The sequence below is a fragment of the Buceros rhinoceros genome, unplaced genomic scaffold, assembly GCF_000710305.1.
Source record: "Buceros rhinoceros silvestris isolate BGI_N320 unplaced genomic scaffold, ASM71030v1 scaffold16438, whole genome shotgun sequence".
Lineage (NCBI taxonomy): Eukaryota > Metazoa > Chordata > Aves > Bucerotiformes > Bucerotidae > Buceros > Buceros rhinoceros.
Genome location: NW_010425267.1, coordinates 72191 through 78500, shown reverse-complemented (window position 1 = coordinate 78500; position 6310 = coordinate 72191).

The window sequence follows — 6310 nt, the reverse complement described above, 5'->3', positions numbered from 1 at the left end:
AATAAATAAATAAATAGATAGATAAATAAACTAAAAGGTGATCTCTCCTGAAGTGAGATGTTTGAAGATATTTTCTTGGGAAGACAAGGACAAACCCACAGAAAACATATTGTATAGAGGAAGCCTGTCCATTTATTTCAAAACTGGAGATTTTATAAAATAAAGTGGAACTATTCACTAGTAGATACTATTCTATTACAGTATATCAGTTTGTAAAAACATTTTCTTTTCTAGTGTACCAACTATACAGAAGATTGTTTCTTCCTCACAAAAATTAGCTTTGAGCAACAAGTGCGAACGTCTGGCACTGACTGAAAGCATTCTGAAGAAACCTATTTGAAAGTACTCAAAAATACATCTCCTTCCGTCTGTCTTACAACACCACTCAAATCCTCCCAGCGTTTGTTCTCATTTAAGTAACTCTCATTCCTCACCACCTGACAAAGAGAAATACCTATTTTAAATGTTACATTCCTTACTTACAAATTATTGCTTCAGGATAAAATTTCCTCTTTAAACTCTTCAGCAAACTAGCACTTGACAGATTGTATTTTAAACTGAAGACCTCTAACAAGGGTAGAACACTTTCTTCAGCTTTTTACACACAGAATACAATAGCACAAAGTGTTATGTCTACTAAATTAAGTATTGTTTAAGACAAAAGCAGAAGTTGAATTTTTTTACTACAGTAAAAATAGACTTATTTAACTTGTGTAGGTTATTTGCCATTAAAAAGTGACTGCATTACTTCTCTGAAAAAATGAGCAGCATATAATTTGAAAGTTACGTGTTTTAGATCAGACCTGTCATTTCTAACTAAACAGTGGTGACTTTCTGTTACTGTCTAACAATGGCTATGGATCAGGACCCCCCGTCTCCAAACTGGTCCCTGGACACAGAGCAAATCTATTCCGCGAATCAGAGATTCCAGGAAGGCCCAGTGAAAGTAATGAAACTACTTTGGGTGTAAAATACTACCTGACCAGAACACAGCAGTGAAGGCCAGGATCTAGCCTTTTTGCAATTGTAGGTTTTAGTATTTCTCACCAAGGTAAAATTAATTCTTTTTATTGCCCCTTCTAACCTTTTCATGGAGAAAGAAGTATATGAATCACCCAGGGGCCAGTTCTGTGTTCCAGAGACATAAACTTAAGACATTCCCCTCATGGTGACAAAAGAACACAGTTCTTGTTTTCCAGCATCAGCAGGAGCAGCTGCCTGGAAAGGAGTCATCAAAAGTGCCACTGAGGTGGAAGGAAGTTTTCCACGTCACATTTAGAGGAGGAGAGAAATGCTTTGATGTTCCACAATTTCTGTTAAGATAACCCTGAAATGGACATGGCTCTTGAAATCAAAAGGGTTAGTTTTTCACCCTTTGTGACCTCTAGAGTTGTGTCAAGCGATGGACAGAGGAAGCAAGCATCCCATCAGAATATGGCTTTTCTGTGTCATTTAAGGTGCATATACCTCCCATCCTCCTGCATGAACAGTGCCACAGCCTGGGGACAAGGCCCACTGCAAGTCCTTTGGATACAGACGTGGTACGTGAACAACCACAAGCTGGGCAGCTGTGAATTAGTGTTACCAGTGGTATGCTTAGGGGAAGAATCTGATGTTATGTACCTGACAAAAAACTGCTCAATGTGGAAATACAAAAACTTAGGGTTTTTCTATCTCCATTCCGACCTACTGCCTATTAGCTCAATGGAAGACAGCAAGCAACCTACTGTCAGCATAAGAGCTTCCAGCTATGGCAGTTTGGGAACTTTCACGGCCACATCCCAGCCTGTAACCTCACCCCGGTCTTCCAGCCATTTATTCCCCATTGCTGTTATTCTCTTAATCAAAAACAGAAGTGGATGTTAACTTCCTAAAAGAAAGAGAGGATTGATCCTGCAGAATTCAGGCAAACAATGCTATGCGTACAGTGGGGTTAACTGACGTCCGCAGCATTGTTTGTGTATGCTGGATTTGAGGGGATCCAGCGCTAAGGGCAGTGCATAGGCTTCAGCTCCTTCCTGGCCTATGTGTTCAACGTTGGTAAGTCCCCTCGGGGCCAGATCCTGTAGGGCGTGCTTAGCACACAGATGCGTTGCACTGACTTCCACCGAAGCAGCGGAACTGAACACATCAAGGGATGCATTCAAGCCTGCGCTTGGCAAGAAGGGACTTAAAGCTAGCGTAAGCGATCATGTACTAACTATTATCTTGCTAGATGGCTGAATATGACACCACATGTGCTGGCCACATTAATCTTCTAAAGCTCTGATTCTGTGAGGATTGGTGCAGAAAACCCTAAAAAATGTGCTGGGTATCACATGGTAGCCCCATAAACTCAGTGGTGCACTGCTGGGATAAAGATACAGACATACTGAGCTGGAGTAAATTGTCGGTCTCCAGAAGATGTAGAGGATTTAAGTGTGTTTAGACACCAAATATCAACATGGCAGAAATTTCAGCCCCAGGAAGTTTTAATGGAAGAAAGTAGCTTAATCACTCAGTATATTTTGCAACTTTAGCTGAAAGTTTAACATCACAGAATGACATACTGCTATGCAGCTTTAAGAATCACGCATTTCCCATGTTTTTCAAGTCTACGGTTCATTAAAAACTCTTCTGCTCACAGTTTCCAGTTTTCAAACGGATGACAACTGATGCATAGCTTAATGTCCATTCTCACGAGTCACAATTAATAAATAATTATACCACATACATAGAATTTTACAGGTACTCTTAAAATGATTCTATTAAATATATAGATAAAATAATCAGTGCTATATAAAAAAATCATTTTAAAACAGCTGAACTCTCAAGCTTTGCATAAAATTCTGTAGACACATTCATTACAATCTAGAAACTCAATAAAAATACATTTTAGAGCTCAATCTGTCAAAAATATTCATGGCATTGAGAAGTGATTGTCGTTTTTTTACTATAATCTGTGCTTGCCCTATCTTTGCACTGAGCATTGCCTACAATTTGGCAAAGTCTAGATTCAATTTAGTTTGTAGATTATGTGACCGTTTAACTAGTTTCTTCAGCTCTAAGGCATCTGCTCCATAAATGCTTAGCAGGGTTCTGTGTTCAACAGCATATTCTTTCTTGCCCTTTCTATAAAATCACAGTGAAATACTTTGCAATTAAGTTACATGACTACAGTAACGTTGAACCATCCTGTTAGAGTTGTCTCTCAGTCTTTAATGGCGTTTCTGAGAACACCAAACATCCTTTAACCAGTGATCCTCAAGCACTTCTGACACTTACACTTCACAATACTCAGCTACCCACACATTTGCTCAACAACAATGGATTTTGGAAACGGTCTTAAACAGATCACTACCCTCGTGTATCTGAATTCTGCTGCTAATGCAGTCACTTCAAATTCAGCATTTTTCAAAAACCTGGGCAAAAATTCAAGAAAAAATTTCCTTATTCAGACAGTGCACATATCTGCTGGAAAGTGGATAGATGGTAGATTGCCCACCAGCTTTTAAAACCTCAGCTACCTCAAGCCAGTCCTCTAGCCATCAAGTTAAGACAGGCTTTGCCATAGTGAATACTTCACAATGAAGCTTTTAGACTCTCTCTCAGCTCAGAACAGGACACAAAGGCCAACAAGCAATGTTTTCAGAATAGGGCACTTGCATTGAGGGACTGGATCTTGCACTGTGGAAGAAGAGATGTGGACTTACAAGCCAGGTCAAGTGGGTGAAGCTGCTGCTTATGCAGATGTCATTTTTTGCAGTTCCAAGTAATGGCAAAACTCCTGAAAAGTTCAGTCTCTTTTCATGCACAGTTGACCATACCAGTATAACCATTCTGAAGTGTTTTTACCCTGGATCTTCTTACCCATGGAATGGCTGAGTCAGGTACACTGCTTCTGTTATAGCAGAAACACAACCAAACAAAACCAAATATGGAAAGTGACTTAATATGAAGTATCATGGACTAATTTAGGGGTTTTTTCCATCTGTTTTGCTTGGAAGAAGCAATCCCATCTATTAATGGGATAGGCTGGAAAGCTTACATCAGTCTAAATGTTGGCTGAGATGATCAAGACAATTGCTGGATGCTGTTTGACATCTGAACTGCTCATTTCACTGTTCCAGTCGCTGTTCATCAGTGGGAGGTAAGAAAGAAAACCCCGGTTTTTCTCCCTCCTGGAAGAAAATACTGTGTAATGACATTGGCAGCATCAGTGCATTCCCTTTCATTTTTCCATTCTTATGGATGTCAGTTGTTTAGATGAGACATCCAAAGACCTCATTCTGATTAATTGTCTTAGGAGGAAGGAGAGAAGACAGACTTTACTTGGATGAACTTGGATAGCTGTAAAGGTCTAGGAAGAGACTGTAGTCTAAGTCCAGATAATCTCTGCTGAAGGCTAAGAATCGTGGAAGAACAGAGAGTAAGATACAAAAGGCTCAGAAAAAGTTCTTATAAACCAAAGGAGCATATGAAGAGTGGCACAAAATGAAGAGCTGTCAACACTTTTGCTTGAAACTAATGGACATTGCTACTTGTTGCTATTAAATAGCTGCCATTCTCCAGCCTAGTATTCACTGGTTTTCACGATAAAGATATAAAGTTTCTTCTATCAAGTTTTATTCTTTTAGAGAAAAAGCACTAGCCCTTCATTGTTCTATTTTAGCCTACTTCAAAAAAAATCTTCAAAATTCTAATAAAGGTTTTCTTTTGAAATAAAGTATCGCTGTTGTCATCCACAAACACAAACAGGTTCATGCATCACAAAATCAGATGACTTAAAATGTTCAACATTTTCATCAGCAAGATGAAAGACTATTTTTTTTTTTTTACTTACGTTGATTTACACTATTAAGGTGGGAAGTTTGTATCTGTTTCTCATCAAGCACTAAGGATCTTATTTTTATGTTCATGGGGTGAATCCAGCTCTAGTCAATGAAGACAGGACAGAATAGGAGAGATTTCAGCCTGAAATGATGAACTGAAAGAGGTTGAGAATTTTATCTTCAATAAGATCTCCTGCCGTGCACTGCTGCTATTGAATTCTAACTGCAGCTTGAATTAAAAACCTGGGGAAACAAAAAGCTTATAAAGAAACATGAAGTGTTGATGAATGGTTAGGATTACCCCAGCAGATAACATGACTACAAACAGGTTTTAAATACCTACAAATAAATATATATATATTCTGATGTGTCCTCATCTCAGGTACTATTAGTTCAGCTGAAAACTAAGCCAGGGCAAAGATACACCTTATGCTAAAACAACAGAAGATGTAAAAATTACAGCCACAGGTTGTAACTTTCACTCAATGTAAAGTATAAACCCCCTCATTTTATGAAGCACATTGCAGTCAAACTTACGAATTTTCAGGTGGAAGCAGCAACACGACATAGTCTTATAAAGCATACAATGAAACTGTGGAAAATAGTGACTTCACTAAAAGTCAAGCAGAAAAAAGTTACTGTTATTAAATTGAATTTGAAGGCTTCTCTGTTATGCTGAAATGCATGGGTACAGCTTCTCTAGCAAAAATCCTGAATCAAATATCCTAAAGTGATCACTGATGTGACAGAAACCACAAGGTGCACAAGTGGCTCAACTGTGACTATGGACAAGCCACAGGAGCCTCTTCAGTTGCACTAGAAAGTCAATACTGGCTGTCACCATTTTCTGTATTTAGTTTTACATCTGGCATTTCTTTCTCTATTGCTTTCAACACTTAAAGGATGTTTCTAATCCTTTTACTATGCACCTGTGCCTAAACAGTAGCCACAGCAAATTAGGTTATCCGCTATTTTTTGTATCTTCAAAAAAGAGGAATCTTCACATGAACTGCTAAGTAAAAGCAGCACAGAAAAGGAAGCAGAAGCAGCCTCAAAAGGCATAAAAAAACCCCAAACAAAACCATGGTATATGATACTGATAAAATTACTAAGCTTCTTGAACATCTTTTCAAAGATGGCCACCATCAGTAACGTACAAAACGTGTGTATGATCCCACCTAAGAAGTAGCTAGCATGTATGTTCTTCACACCTCTCCACACTCAATTTATTCCTGCAAAGTAAAACAACAAAAGGTGCAGGGTAAAAATTAATCTAAATCCTAAAACCACCAAACTGCCCTACCCAAAAAACCCCTCAACCTGAATTTGTTGCTCCACTCAATTGCCTTTGGGATTAGAATCAATTCCTGGGGGAAGTGTGTGCCACTACCTGCAGCTCTGCTCTGCCTCCAGCTCTCTCAAAGAATTCCATGGAAAATGTGAGAAAGCGTTCCTAGCCTTGCCTTTGCAGGTGGGCCAGATTCATGGGCAAGTCGACA